Source organism: Giraffa tippelskirchi, chromosome 9, assembly GCF_054371585.1.
Source record: "Giraffa tippelskirchi isolate mGirTip1 chromosome 9, T2T-mGirTip1v1.2.pri, whole genome shotgun sequence".
NCBI lineage: Eukaryota > Metazoa > Chordata > Mammalia > Artiodactyla > Giraffidae > Giraffa > Giraffa tippelskirchi.
The window spans coordinates 77,347,164-77,362,394 of record NC_137283.1 but is presented as its reverse complement, the minus strand read 5'-3'; positions in this window follow the sequence as shown (position 1 = coordinate 77,362,394).

The following is a 15,231-nucleotide window of genomic DNA, read 5'->3' as shown; positions in this document are numbered from 1 at the left end:
TGCTCAGTCGTGTCCAACCCTGTGCGACCCCATGAATCGCAGCATGCCAGGCCTCCCTGTCCATCACCAACATACGGAGTCTACCCAAACTCATGTCCATCGAGTCGGTGATGCCATCCAGCCATCTCATCCTCTGTCGTCCCCTTCTCCTTCTGCCCCCAATCCTTCCCAGCATCAGGGTCTTTTCCAATGAGTCAACTGTTCGCATGATGTGGCCAAAGTGTTGGAGTTTCACCCTCAACATCAGTCCTTCCAGTGAACACCCAGGACTCATCTCCTTTAGGATGGACTGGTTGGATCTCCTTGTAGTCCAAGGGACTCTCAATAGTCTTCTCCAACACCACAGTTCAAAAGCATCAATTCTTCGGTGCTCAGCTTTCTTCACAGTCCAACTCTCACATCCACACATGACTACTGGAAAAACCATAGCCTTGACTAGATGGACCTTTGTTGACAAAGTAATGTCTCTGCTTTTTAATATGCTGTCTAGGTTGGTCATAACTTTCCTTCCAAGGAGTAAGTGTCTTTTAATTTCATGGCTGCAGTCACCATCAGCAGTGATTCTGGAGCCCAAAAAAGTAAAGTCTGACACTGTTTCCACTGTTTCCCCATCTATTTCCCATGGAGTGATGGGACCAGATGCCATGATCTTAGTTTTCTGAATGTTGAGCTTTAAGCCAACTTTCTCAAACACCTCTTTTACTTTCATCAAGAGGCTTTTTAGTTCCTCTTCACTTTCTGCCATAAGGGTGGTGTCATCTGCATATCTGAGGTTATTGATATTTCTCCCTGCAATCGTGATTCCAGCTTGTGCTTCTTCCAGCCCAGCATTTCTCATGATGTGCTCTATATATAAGTTAAATAAGCAGGGTGACAATAAACAGCCTTGACGTACTCCTTTTCCTATTTGGATCCAGTCTGTTGTTCCATGTCCACTTCTAACTGTTGCTTCCTGACCTGCATACAGGTTTCTCAAGAGGCAGGTCAGGTGGTCTGTTATTCCCATCTTTTGAATAATTTTGCACAGTTTATTGTGATCCACACAGTCAAAGGCTTTGGCATAGTCAATGAAGCAGAAATAGATTTTTTTTTTTCAGGAACTCTCTTGCTTTTTTGATGATCCAGCGGATATTGGCAATTTGATCTCTGGTTCCTCTGCCTTTTCTAAAACCAGTTTGAACATCTAGAAGTTCACGGTTCACATATTGTTGAAGCCTGGCTTGGAGAATTTTGAGCATTATTTTACTAGCATGTGAGATGGGTGCAATTCTGTGGTAGTTTGAGCATTCCTTGGCATTGCCTTTCTTTGGGATTGGAATGAAAACTGACCTTTTCCAGTCCTGTGGCCTCTGCTTAGTTTTCCAAATTTGCTGACATTTTGAGTGCAGCACCTTCATAGCATCATCTTTCAGGATTTGAAATAGCTCACCTGGAATCCCATTACTTCCACTAGCTTTGTTCATAGTGATTCTTTCTAAGGCTCACTTTACTTCACATTCCAGGATATCTGGCTCTAGGTGAGTGATCACATCATCGTGATTATCTGGGTCGTGAAGATGTTTTTCGCACAGTTTTCTGTGTATTGTTGCCACCTCTTCTTAATATCTTCAGCTTCTGTTAGGTCCACACCATTTCTGTCCTTTATCGAGCCCATCTTTGCATGATATGTTCCCTTGGTATCTCTAATTTTTTTGAAGAGATCTCTAGTCTTTCCCATTCCTTTTTTTTTTTTGCCTTAGTATTTTTTCTTTATTTTATTATTTTATTTTAAATTAGTTTATTTATCTATTTTTTAACTTTACTATATTGCATTTGTTTTGCCATACATTGACATGAATCCACCATGGGTGTACATGTTTTCCCCAATGGCATTGAAGCATGTAAATTATATGTGAAACGAATCGCCAGTCCAGGTTCGATCCAATTCTTTTGTTTTCCTCTATTTCTTTGCATTGATCACTGAGGAAGGCTTTCTTATCTCTCCTTGATATTATTTGGAACTCTGCATTCAAATGGGAATATCTTTTCTTTTCTGCTTTGCTTTTCACTTCTCCTCTTTTCACAGCTATTTGTAAGGCCTCCTCAGACAGCCATTTTGCTTTTTTGTATTTCTTTTCCATGGGTATGGTCTTGATCCCTGTCTCCTGTACAATGTCACGAGCCTCCACTCATAGTTCGTCAGGCACTCTGTCTATCAGATCTAGTCCCTTAAATCTATCTCTCACTTACACTGTATAATCATAAGGGATTTGATTTAGGTCACACCTGAATGGTCTAGTGGTTTTCCCTACTTTCTTCTATTTAAGTCTGAATTTGGCAATAAGAAGTTCATGATCGGAGCCACAGTCAGCTCCCAGTCTCAGATTAATAGATGTATATATTTTTTCACCACATACTTCCTTCCTCAAGGTCATCGAGAATAGACAATGCTCAGAGCAGTGCTCTTCTGCTCTCTTCCAGGGGTTTCCTCCAAAGTGATGATATCTGTTTTACAAGTTATATGTAAGGCTTTCATAAACCTACCAGAAGCTACTAAAACATTCTCAGAAAACATCCAGTACTCATGGTCTTCACCCAAAGGGCCCCTTAATGAAGAACTGAGGGGTTATAGTTGCCCAACCATAGAATAACAACTAATGTCTTAATGCCAAGCAACAACATTTTTGACATGACTACTACCTGGCCAACTGTTGTTATCAAATGCAGTAGATTTTTCAGGTCATACATGATTTTAGCATCACTAATAGGTGAAGAATGTACACTATATAATCAAGAAAATATAGTGCTATTAAACTCATAATGTAGAGGAAACAATAACTGAAATCACCCACCCTGCAGGCATTATAACAACCATTTGTGTGAGTTATTTTGTGTCTGGAGGTCTTGGTAAGAAACATGGAACTACCAAGCCACCATCAACCAAAATAATTCAAGAAAGGTCAAAGGAAAGGTCATGTGTCTTTCCATGGTCTAGAATCCTTCTCTTTGGAATCCATTTTGGCTGATTGATGTGGGTGCAATCAGAAAGGAACCTGAATTGGAATGACTGATCAGAGACAACTATCCCATTACCATAAAACTCAAGACTATGAGCCAGGAGGGCAGAGAAGTCCTCCTTTGATCCCTTCTCCTCTTGTTCTCTGACTGGGTGCCCCCTCCAATAAAGTCTCCTGCTTTGTCAACATGTGTGTCTCCTCAGACAATTCATTTCTGAGTGATAAGTGGAATCTAAAGATAAAATCATATAATATAGTCTTATTACATTATTGTGAGTGTCATAAAATTACAAGGCAGAGACTGTACAGTCAGCTAACAAAGATTTCTGTGAGATATAAATTCATCTAGGTCTAGATGCATTTTCAAATTACTTAATAGTGACTTTTTTTTTTTTTCTGGAAAATAGCAGCCATAGCTGTTTACCTCTGGCTGTGGTAAACCATCTAGTACAACACTAGTTATTCAGTTCAGTCGCTCAGTCGTGTCTGACTCCTTGCGACCCCATGAACCGCAGCACACCAGGCCTCTCTGTCCATCACCAACTCCCGGAGTCTACTCAAACCCATGTCCGTCGAGTCAGTGATGCCATCCAACCATCTCATCCTCTGTCGTCCCCTTCTCCTCCCGCCCCCAATCCTACCCAGCATTAGGGTCTTTTCCAATGAGTCAACCCTTCGCATGAGGTGGCCAAAGTATTGGAGTTTCAGCTTCAACAGCAGACCTTCCAATGAACACCCAGGATTGATCTCTTTTAGGATGGACTAATTATAGTAAGAGTAAATATAAAAATAAGCAAAATACATGAAGCAGATTTTTTTTGGATACTGTATATCAGGCAGTGAAGTACTATTATTACTTGGAGAAGAGAACTTATAAGATGAGCCTTGACACCAGCAAGGCTTCCTGATGCAGATACTTTTGTCAGTGGCATCCATTCTGCTAAGTTGAGGGCTCAGAGTGGAGGAGGTTGAGGCAACTGAAATTTCTGAGGCACATTAACAGAGAAGAGGAATGAGACAGAAAAAGAACTCAAGAACATAGAAACTTGGCAAATGTTCTGAGTAGACCACCTCAAGTTTTCAAAAAAAATTAGACTTCTTGTCAGCTAGAGGTGATGGTGGCAGTGATCATACTGAAATTAAGACCTTTCAGGAATTGGAAGGGATCAAATTAATTGCTCTTTAAATTTAAGTAATTACATTTAAATGAAATGTGTTAGTTTTTAGAATTAGTTCACTTTGAGAATTACTATCAACTCACACAGTGTATTAAGGGAGGATGTACTGAGGCAAATAACATTTTACTTATTTATTAATTAATTTAACAAAATACATCTGTACTGTGTAGTTTGCAAGATCTTAGTTTTCTGACCAGAGATGAAACCCTGCGCCTCCTGCAGTTAAAGCACAGAATTCTAACTATTGGACTACCAGAAAGTCCCTGGGCAAATGCCACTTTAAACTGCAAGTCCAGAAAGATTTTAGAGAGATGGATTTTCATATTTATACATATATTTTGTATATCAGTCTTTCAGGATCAAACTTCCAGGGTTGTGCCTTACAAGATAAGAAGGATTGAATAATGAAGACTTCAGCCCGTGTAATGTGTGTCAATAATAATGCCATATTCTAGCATTGTATTTTTGGTACAAGGGCTTAGTGATCTCTGCATTTATTAAATGCAATTAGTGTAGATAAAGACACTTCAGGACCTGCTGAACTAGCTTTCCATCTGACTTCTGTCACTTCCCAATATACTACCAACCTCTCCTGATGTCCATACCTGTCAAAAAAATGTACACACATGCAGACGTCTGATGAGTAAAATTAACATAAGGAAAGACAATCCTTTCATTTGTGTCTATAGTTGCTAACTCTATGATCTGTGGCCATTTGTAGACATTTTTGTCTAATAGTCAAATTTGAAACAATGAATTTTCATATTCTTAACTGATGCACACAGGATTGGTATTTCTTTTATATCTGATTTACACCAGTCTAAAATGGATTCAATGTAATCAGCTGTGCTTCAGCAGTTTCTTTATTCTTTCTCTCTTCCCTGCTTGGGACTGTTCTGTTTTTCATCTCAGAACAAATTATCTGATCAGGCTTTCTGTTGTTCTCTATATTTTGCATGTATCCTGCAAGTAAGGTTCTACTTTAGCAAGCATCACTTCAATGCCAAAAAGTAAGTCTTCTTTCCAAAAACTTATTTTAACATTTGAAAACTGTGGAATGATAAAAGCAATAGAAATTAGGGCAGGGTTTTGGCCATCATGACAGAGTAGAAAGATGATTTATTCCCCTAATTTTATTGACACATCAAAATAACAACTATCTACAGAACAAGTATTAATGAGAAAAACCCAGTTGTTGTTGTTAAGTCACTCAGTCATGTCTGAATAATTGCAGCTGCATGGACTGCAGCATGCCAGGCTTCCCTGTCCTTCACCATCTCCCAGAGTTTGCTAAAACTCATGAGTCCATTGAGCCAGTGATGCCATCCAATCATCTCATCCTTTGTTTGTCCCTTCTCGTCCTACCTTCAGTCTTTCTCAGCATCAGGGCCTTCTCCAATGAGTCGTCTCTTCTCATAAGGTAGCCAAAGTATTGGAGCTTCAGCTTCAACATCAGTCCTTCCAATAAATATTCAGGGTTAATTTCCTTTAGGATTGACTGGCTTAAACTCCTTGCAGTCCAAGGGACTCTCAAGAGTTTTCTGCAAGACCACAGTTCAAAACATCAATTCTTTGGCTTTCAGCCTTTTTTATGGTTCAAATCTCACATCCATACATGGCCACTGGGAAAACCATAGCTTTGGCTCTAAGGACCTTTGTTGGCAAAATAATGTCTCTGTTTTTTTTAATACATTGTTTAGATTTGTCATAGCTTTTCATCCAAGGAGCAAGTGGTTTTTTTTTGTTTGTTTAATTTCATGTACATAGGATTTGTGTGCATGAAATTAAAAATTCAATGACTAGCAGAAAAAGATTTTCTGTAAATAAAAATGTAGTGAAGGGGCCACAGCAAGATAGGTTGGAGGAGTGCAGACAAAATACAGTCAAGTTTCAATCCTCAAGTATGTATCTCACAAAGGATATGATAATCACAGTTACAAAGGTTCTCCCTAAGGAACAAGGGATCCAAATCTTCCATCTAGCTCTTCAGCCTGAGGATCGGCACTAGGAGGACAAGCAACCAAACATCTGACTTTGAAAGCCAGTTAGCTTGCAAACAGGAAACAGAGACTTCTCTCCAAGGCAAATGCAAAATCTCACAAGTATTAATTACAACAGCATGGGCAGTAATTTGAAAAGATCCTGGATCACATACAATTTTTGATCTTGAAAATTCTCTCAGAGAAGTAGGAGACAACTAAAAACATTCCCAGGTAAATAGACACCAGTGGCAACCTTTTGAGGAGCTCATTCTGCCATGAGGACATGATGTTGCCAGGGTTATTTTGATGGCCTCCACCTAGCCTACTAGTTCTGGGAATTTAGCCATCCATCAACAAGACATCCCTAGAATGAGACACCCTAAGCCCTGAAAACAGCTGTGCCAAGACACAGCACTTGTCCAACAGTGAGTCAGTACAAGACTCAGGACTCTGAGGGCTATGCAACCAACTGTGCCAGGACTCACTAATGCCCAGCAGTGGGATGGCAGGCCACAGGGATTATGGCTAGTCCTGCATGCCAGTGTGCTCACAGTAGTTGGCTACACCTCAGCAGAAGAGTCCACAGAGTATATAGCTCTGGGAAACAGAGGGGCACATACTGCTCGTCCTGTAGGACATCTTCTACATAAAACTACTTGTCTAATATCAAGAAATGTAACTGAATTTCCTAATGCATAGGAATAAGCAGACAGAATTAGGTAAAATAAGGGAATGGAGGAATACATTCCAGACAAAACATAAAACAAATTTCAAGAAGAACTAAGCAAAATGAAGATAAGCAATAAGCCTAAGAAAGAATGCAAGTTAATGATTCCAAAGATGTTCAATGAATGCATGAGAAGAATGTGAGAATTTTAACAAAGTGAAAATTTAGCAAGGATATAGAAGATAAAGAAAAACAAAAGGGGCTAAAGAATAAAATAACTTAAAGTAAAAATTATACTAGAAGGAATCAACAGTGGATTATATAATACAAAGGAATGGATCAGCAACCTGGAAGACAAAGTAGTGGAAATCACCCAAAGTGAACAGAAAGAAGAATTTTTAATGGCTGAGTAATATTCCATTGTGTATATGTACCACAGCTTCCTTATCCATTCATCTGCTGATGGACATCTAGGTTGCTTCCATGTCCTGGCTATTGTAAACAGTGCTGCGATGAACATTGGGGTACACGCGTCTCTTTCAATTCTGGTTTCCTCGGTGTATATGCCCAGCAGTGGGATTGCTGGGTCATATGGCAGTTCTATTCCCAGTTTTTTAAGGAATCTCCACACTGTTCTCCATAGTGGCTGTACTAGTTTGCATTCCCACCAACAGTGTAAGAGGGTTCCCTTTTCTCCACACCCTCTCCAGCATTTATTGCATATACACAATGGAATATTACTCAGCCATTAAAAAAAAATACATTTGAACCGGTTCTACTGAGATGGATGAAACTGGAGCCCATTATACAGAGTGAAGTAAGCCAGAAAGAAAAACAACAATACAGTATACTAATGCATATATATGGAATCTGAAAGATGGTAACGATAACCCTATATGCGGGACAGAATGAGAGACACAGATGCATGGAACAATTTTATGGACTCTGAGGGAGAAGGTGAGGGTGGGACGTTCTGGGAGAATGGCATTGAGACATGTGTATTGTCATATGTGAAACAGAGCACCATTCCATGTTCGATGCATGTGACAAGGGCTCGGGGCCGGGGCAGTGGGATGATCCAGAGGGATGGGAGGGGGAGGGAGGTGGGTGGGGGGTTCGGGAAGGGGAACACATGTAAACCCATGGCTGATTCTTGTCAATGTATGGCAAAAACTATTACAATATTGTAAAGTAATTAGCCCCCAAGTAAAATAAATAAATTTATAAAAAAAAAAAAAAAAAAAAAAAAAAAAAGAAGAATTTTTAATACTGAGTCTAGTTTAACATACCTCTGAAACAATAGAAGAATACAAAAATGGACATTACATGGGTCTCAGAAAAAGAGAAAGGGACAGAGACTTATTTGAAGGTAATAGCTAAAACTTTGCTAACTTGGGAGAGGAAACATATACTTAGGTTCAGGAAGCACAGAGAGTCCCAAATAAGATAAAGCTAAGGACGGCCATATGAAGAATCACTCTAATCAAATGGAAAAAGTTAAAGATCAAGATATAGTCTTAAAAGCAGCAAGAAAAAAGCTGTCAGTTACATACAAAGTAATTCCCTTTAGGCTATCAACTGCCTTAAGCATAAACTTTGCAGCCCAGAGGTATTGCCACAATCTATTTAAAATGATGAAAAGGAAAAAAAAAAACTATAAGCAAGAATATTCTACCCATCAAGGCTGCCATTCACACTTGAAGGAAAGAAAAAAATTTACAGACAAGCAAAAGTTTTGAGTTAAGTGCCAATAAACCAGTTTTTAAGAGTGCTAAAGGGACTTCTCTAAGCAGAAAAAAATCAAAAGTAAAAATATGCTAGGAAAAACAAACAAAAAGCTCATTAATAAAGGCAAACATGCAGTAAAGGTCATAGACTGACCACTTTTCAAACTAGTAGAAAAGCTAAAAAACAAAGCAGTAAATTCATACATAGCAAGAGTACATACTTAAAGGAAATATAACCAATAAAATAAAATATAATGTCAAAAGCTTTAACAATGGTAGCTGGGTAGTAAAAAATGCAAAGTTGTTAGAGTGCAACTGAACTTAAAATAATCAACTTAAAATATGTATGTATAATATAAATATAGTTATATATGAACCTTATGGTAACCTCAAGCCAAAAATCGATAACACAAAGAAAAGAGAAAAAGGAATACACACTAAATAATACTAAATAATCACCAAATCAAAAGGAAAGAAAGCAAAAGAAGAAAGTGACAAGTAAAGAACTAATAAGCAACTAGAAAATAACAAAATAGCAATACCTATCAATAACTACTTTAAAAATAAATACACAAAATGCTCCAATAAAATGTATAGTGTTGTTTAATGGATAAAAAATCAAAAATATTCATATAAACGCTTTGCTAGAGAGACTCACTTGAAATCAAAAGACACACAGACTGAAAGTGAGATAGTGGGAAATTATAGTCCATATAAATAAAGGAAAAGAAAGCTAAGGTAGCAATACTAAAATAAGACAGAAGAATTTTTAAAAAAGACAGTAACAAGAGACAAATGACAGTACATAATGTTTAAGAGGTCTATACAAGATGTAACAGTTTTAAATGTATATACACCTAACACAGGGAAAGGTAAACATACAACAAATATCAACCAACACAAAAGGAGATGTTGATACTAACAAAATGATAGGAAGAGAATTAAACACCCCATTAACTCCATCCAAAAGCAGCAGAATACACAATCTTTTCAAGTGCACATGAAACATTCTCTAGGAAAAATTATGTACTAGCCCACAAAATAAGACACCTATATTAAATAATAATGAAATCATATTAAGAATATTTTCTGACTACAACAGTATAATACTAGAAATCAACTACAAGAAAAAATAACTGCAAAAAACACAAACACTTGGAGGCTAAAAACATATTACACAACCAATGGGTCAAACAAGAATTTAAAAATACTCAGAGACAGATGGAAATGGAAACACAACTGTTAAAAATCAATGTGACATAGCAAAATCAGTTCAAGAGTGAAGTTGTAAGCAATACAAGTCCGACTAAGGAAACAAGAAAAAATAATCTATCCTTTCAAGTTAGTTGCTCAGTCATTTCCAAATCTTTATGACCCCATGGATTGTAGCTTGTCTGTCTCCTCTGTCAAATGGATTTTGCAGGCAAAAATACTGGAGTAGCTTGTCATTCCCTTCTCCAGGGGATCTTCTTGACTCATGGATCAAACACAGGGCTCCTGCATTGCACGTAGATTCTTTACAGTCTGAGCCAACAAGGGATCCCAAAGAAGGATAATGCCAAAAACTGTTCAAACTACTGCAAAATTGCACTCATTTCACATGCTAGCAAGATAGTGCTCAAAATCCTTCAAGTAAGTCTTCAACAGTATGTGAACCATGAACCTCCAGATGTATAAGCTGTATTTAAAAAAGGCAGAGAAACCAGAGATCAAATGGCCAACATCCTCTGGATCATATAAAAAGCAAGGGGATTACAGAAAAAAAAAATCTACTTCTGCTTCATTTACTATGCTAAAGCCTTTTATTATATGGATCAAAAACACTGGAAAATTCTTTTAGAGATGGAAATATGAAACCACCTAAGCTGCCTCCTGAGAAACCTGTATGTAGGTCAAGAAGCAACATTTATAACCAGACATAGACAACAGACTGTTTCAAAACTGGGAAAGGAGTGTGCCAAAGCTGTATATTGTCACCCTTCTAATTTAACTTACATGCAGAGTATATCATGTGAAATGCTGAAATGCTAGGTTAGATGAAACTCAAGGTAGACTCTAGGTTGCCTGGAGAAATATCAATAACCTCAGATATGCAGATGATATAACCCTCATGGCAGAAAGTAAAGAGGAACTAAAGAGTTTCTTGATGAAGATGAAAGAGGAAAGAAAAAAGCTGGCTTAAAACTCAGCATTCAAAAAAGTAAGATCCTGGAATCCTGTCCCATCACTTTATGGCAAATAGATGGGGATACAATGGAAACGATGACAGATTTTATTTTCTTCGGCTCCAAAATTACTGAGGATGGTGAATGGAGCCATGAAATTAAAAGATGCTTGGTCTTTTCAAGAAAAGCTATGACAAATCTTGACAGCATATTAAAGAGCAGAAACATCACTTTGCCAGCAAAAGTCTATATAGTCAAAGCTATGATTTTTTCCAGTAATCATGTCAGATATGAGAATTCAACCATAAAGAAGGCTGAACACTGAAGAATTGATGCTTTTGAACTGTGATGTTGGAAAAGACTCTTGAGAGTCTGTTGGACAAAAGGAGATCAATGAATCAGTCAATCCTAAAGGAAATCAGTCCTGAATATTCATTGGAAGGACTGATGCTGAAGCTGAAGCTCCAATATTTTGGCCACCTGATGTGAAAGGCTGACTTATTGGAAAATATCTCTTATGCTGGGAAAGTTTAAGGACAGCAGGAAAAGGCAGTGACAAAGGAGAAGTGGTTGGATGGCATCGTGGACATGAGTCTGAACAAACTTTTGGAGATAGTGAAGGACAGGAAAGCCTGGTGTGCTGTAGTCCATGGGTTTGCAAAGAGTGGAGACTACTGAGTGACTGAAGAACAACAAACCTTTCATGCTAAGGTCTAGCAGATTAAAAGAACATGATGCAATGTTAGTAGAAGAAAATAGAAAAGACCAGAGCAAAAATAAATGAGATAGATACTAAGGAAACAATAGAAAAGATCAATGAAACTAAGAACTGGTTCTTCAAAAAGACAAAGAATATAGATATACCATTAGCCAGTCTCAAGGAAATGCACACACACACACACACACATAAACACACACACACACACACACACACACACAGAAAGGAGACCAAACAAATAAAAACAGGGATTATAAATAAAAAGTTGAAATTTTCATCACAAAAATACAAAAAAATCAGAGATTACTGTGAACAATTATATGTCAATTAAGTGGAAATTTGAGAAAAAACACAAATTTATATGTGCAATATTGAACCAGGAAATTATAGAAAATGTGAACAGACAATATCAATAATGAAATTGAATCAGCAATTAAAAAAAAAAAAACACACCTCCCATCAACAAAAATCCAGGCCCTTCACAGGTGGATTCTACTAAACATTGAGGAAAAGTTAACATCTATCCTTCTCGAATTATTACAGAAAATTAGAGGAAAAAATGTTTCAGAGCTCATTTTATGACATCAGTATAACTCGGACATCAAAATAAGAAAAGGACAACACAAAAACTTATAGCGACTATCACTGATAAACATAGATGTAAAACTTCTCTACAAAATATTCACAGACAAAATTCAGAAAAAAATATTTAGAGAACCATATGACATGATCAAGTGGGTTTTATCCCAAGGAATTCAGGAAGGTTCAATATTTCTAAGTCAATAAATATGATCTACCACCTTGATATACCACATTAACAAAGTGAAAAATAAAAATCACACGATCATCTAAATATTGAGCTGGTCAAAATTTAATTCAAATTTTTCTTTATGATGCTATAGAAAAACTCAAATGATCTTTTTGACCATACCATAAAAAACATTTGAAAACTTTCAACATCCTTTTATGATATAAATTATCAACAAAGTGTGTATAAAGTGAACCTCTGTTAACATAATGAAGGCTTTAGATGGCAAACCTACAGCCAATATCATGCACAATGTTGAAAAGGTGTAAGATTTTCCCTAAAATCAAGAAGACAAGGATACCACTCTTACCACCTTTATTTAATATAATGCTGGAGTTATAGCCACAATAATCAGACTACAAAAATGATTAAAAGTCATCCAAATGGATAGGAAGAAGTAAAACTGTCGCTGAGGATGACATGATACTATATATATAGAAAATCCTAAAAATACCATAAAAAGTTTTAAGTATTGAATAAATATTAAATAAATATTAAATATTGAATTCAGTAAACTTGGAAGATACAAAATTAACATAAAGAAGTATGTCACATTTCTATACACTAAGAAATAACTTTCAGAAAGAGAAATTAAGAAAGCAATCCTAATTACAAATGTATCAAAAGGAATAAAATATCTAGAAGTAAATGTAACTATTGAGGAAGGTCTGTACTTGCAAAACTATGACATTGATGAAAGAAACTGAAGATAACATAAAAAAATGGAAAGATGTACTGTGATCTCATAGATTGGAAGGATTAATATTGCTAAAATGACTATACAAGACAAACTACAGGTTTAATTCATTTCTTATCAAGCTACCAATAGTATTTTTCACAGAAGTAGAAAACAGAAACTTAAAATTTGTTCAGAAGCACAAAAGACTTCAAATTCCCAACATCAAATGACAAATAAAGAGATTTCAAAAATGGGCAAATGAACTGAATAGATATTTTTCCAAAGACATACCACAAACTGACACATGAACAGATGCTCAAAATCACTTATCATCAGGAAAATACAAATCAAAATCTCAGTGTGATACCACATTACAGCTTTCAGAATGGCTATTATCAAAGATAAGAAAATAAGTGTTGATGAAGATTTGGAAAAAAGAGAATCTTATTGCAATTTTGTTTGGAATGTCAATTGGTATAATCACTATAGAAAATAATATGCAGTTTCCTCAAAAAAATAAAAACAGATCTACTATACAATCCAATTCCATTTTCGGGTATTTTCTGAACAAACTAAAAACACTAATGTAAATATATATATACACACCTATGGGCTTCCCTGGTGGCTTAGTTGGTAAAGATTCTGCCTGAAATTCAGAAGAATGCCGCAGGAGACCTGAGTTTGATACCTGGGTCAGGAAGATCTCCTGGAGAAGGAAATGGCAACCCACTCCAGTTTTCTTGCCTGGAAAATCCCATGGACAAAGGAGCTTGGTTGGCTCACAAAGACTTGGACATGACTTAGCAATCAAACAGCCATGACCATGTTCAACTGAGAATTATTTACAATAGTTAATATATGAAAGTGACCTAAATGTCCATCAATAGATGAATGAATAAAGAAGAGGTGATATCTATCTATCTATCTATCTATAATGGAATATTAACCATAAAAATGAAAGAAACTATGCCATCTGTCACAACATGAACAAACCTAGAGAGTATTATGCTCATGGGGTCACAAAGATTTGGACATGACTTGGTGATTAAATAACCATGACCATGTTCAATTGATAATTATTTACAATAGCTAATATATGGAAGTGACCTAAATGTCCACTGATAGATGAATGAATAAAGAAGAGGTGATGTCTACCTATCTATCTATAATAGAATATTAGCCATAAAAATGAAATAAGCTATGCCAGTCTGTCATAACATGAGCAGACTTAGAGAGTATTATGCTATGTGAAATAAGTCAAAGAAAGACAAATATTTTATGATTTCACTTACATGTGCAACTAAAAAAAATAGAACTAAATGTCAATCATAACAAGAAAGAAAAAGACTTATAGGTACAGAAAACAAAGTAGTGTTTGCCAGAGGGGTGGAGTTGGGGGAATGAGTGAAATAAGTGTGGGAGATTAGAGCTATAGATTTCCATTTTCTTGGGAATCTAATGTACAATGTAGGGAATAAAGTCAATATACTACAATATTTTTATAGTAGCAATAGTTAGATTATTTTTTAATGTGTAAATATGTAAGATGACTATTTTTTACACCTGAAACTAGTGTAATATTGTAAGTTATTACATTTCACTAAAGAAAAAACATGGTAGAAACTAAGCCTGGAGAAAATCTGATGTCATACAAATATCTTGGCAAATTATAATCCTCCTATCTTTTCTTTCATTCTGTACATGGCATAATGCACTATTCTTTGAACTCTAATAGTAAAAAAAAAAAAAAAAAAAAAAGAGGAAAGAAAAAGTCCTGATTTCCTTTATTATATTTTTAATATAATTGCATATTTTTCCTGATATCAGTCAGATATGTGGATAATTCTGTGATATACTTTATTTGAGGAATTACAGTAAATATCTGAAACAGTTCATAGTCCTTAACATGAAGTCTTCCATTTTTTTCTTTCCATGTATGTTTCAAGAATAAATATCAGAATTTTGAAGTTTATCAGTGACTATCTCACGGATTTTCAGTGATGGCTCCAATCAATAAACTGGACATTTCCCACAGGACTAAACACAAAATATTGTAGCCTACTTCTAAATTCTTTCTGGCTTTTTCATTTCAGAGATTATTATCTAAATCTGGAAATAAAGTTAAGTAATGGTATACATTGTCTGGCACATGGTGGCACTAGTGGCAAAGTATGGTAAAACTCATCACAATATTGTAAAGTAATTATCCTCCAATTAAAATAAATAAATAAAGTTTTAACAAGAGAAAAAAATAAATAAAAGACTGTGTAAAATTTATAAATATACAAATAAATAAAGCTTATTCCAACTG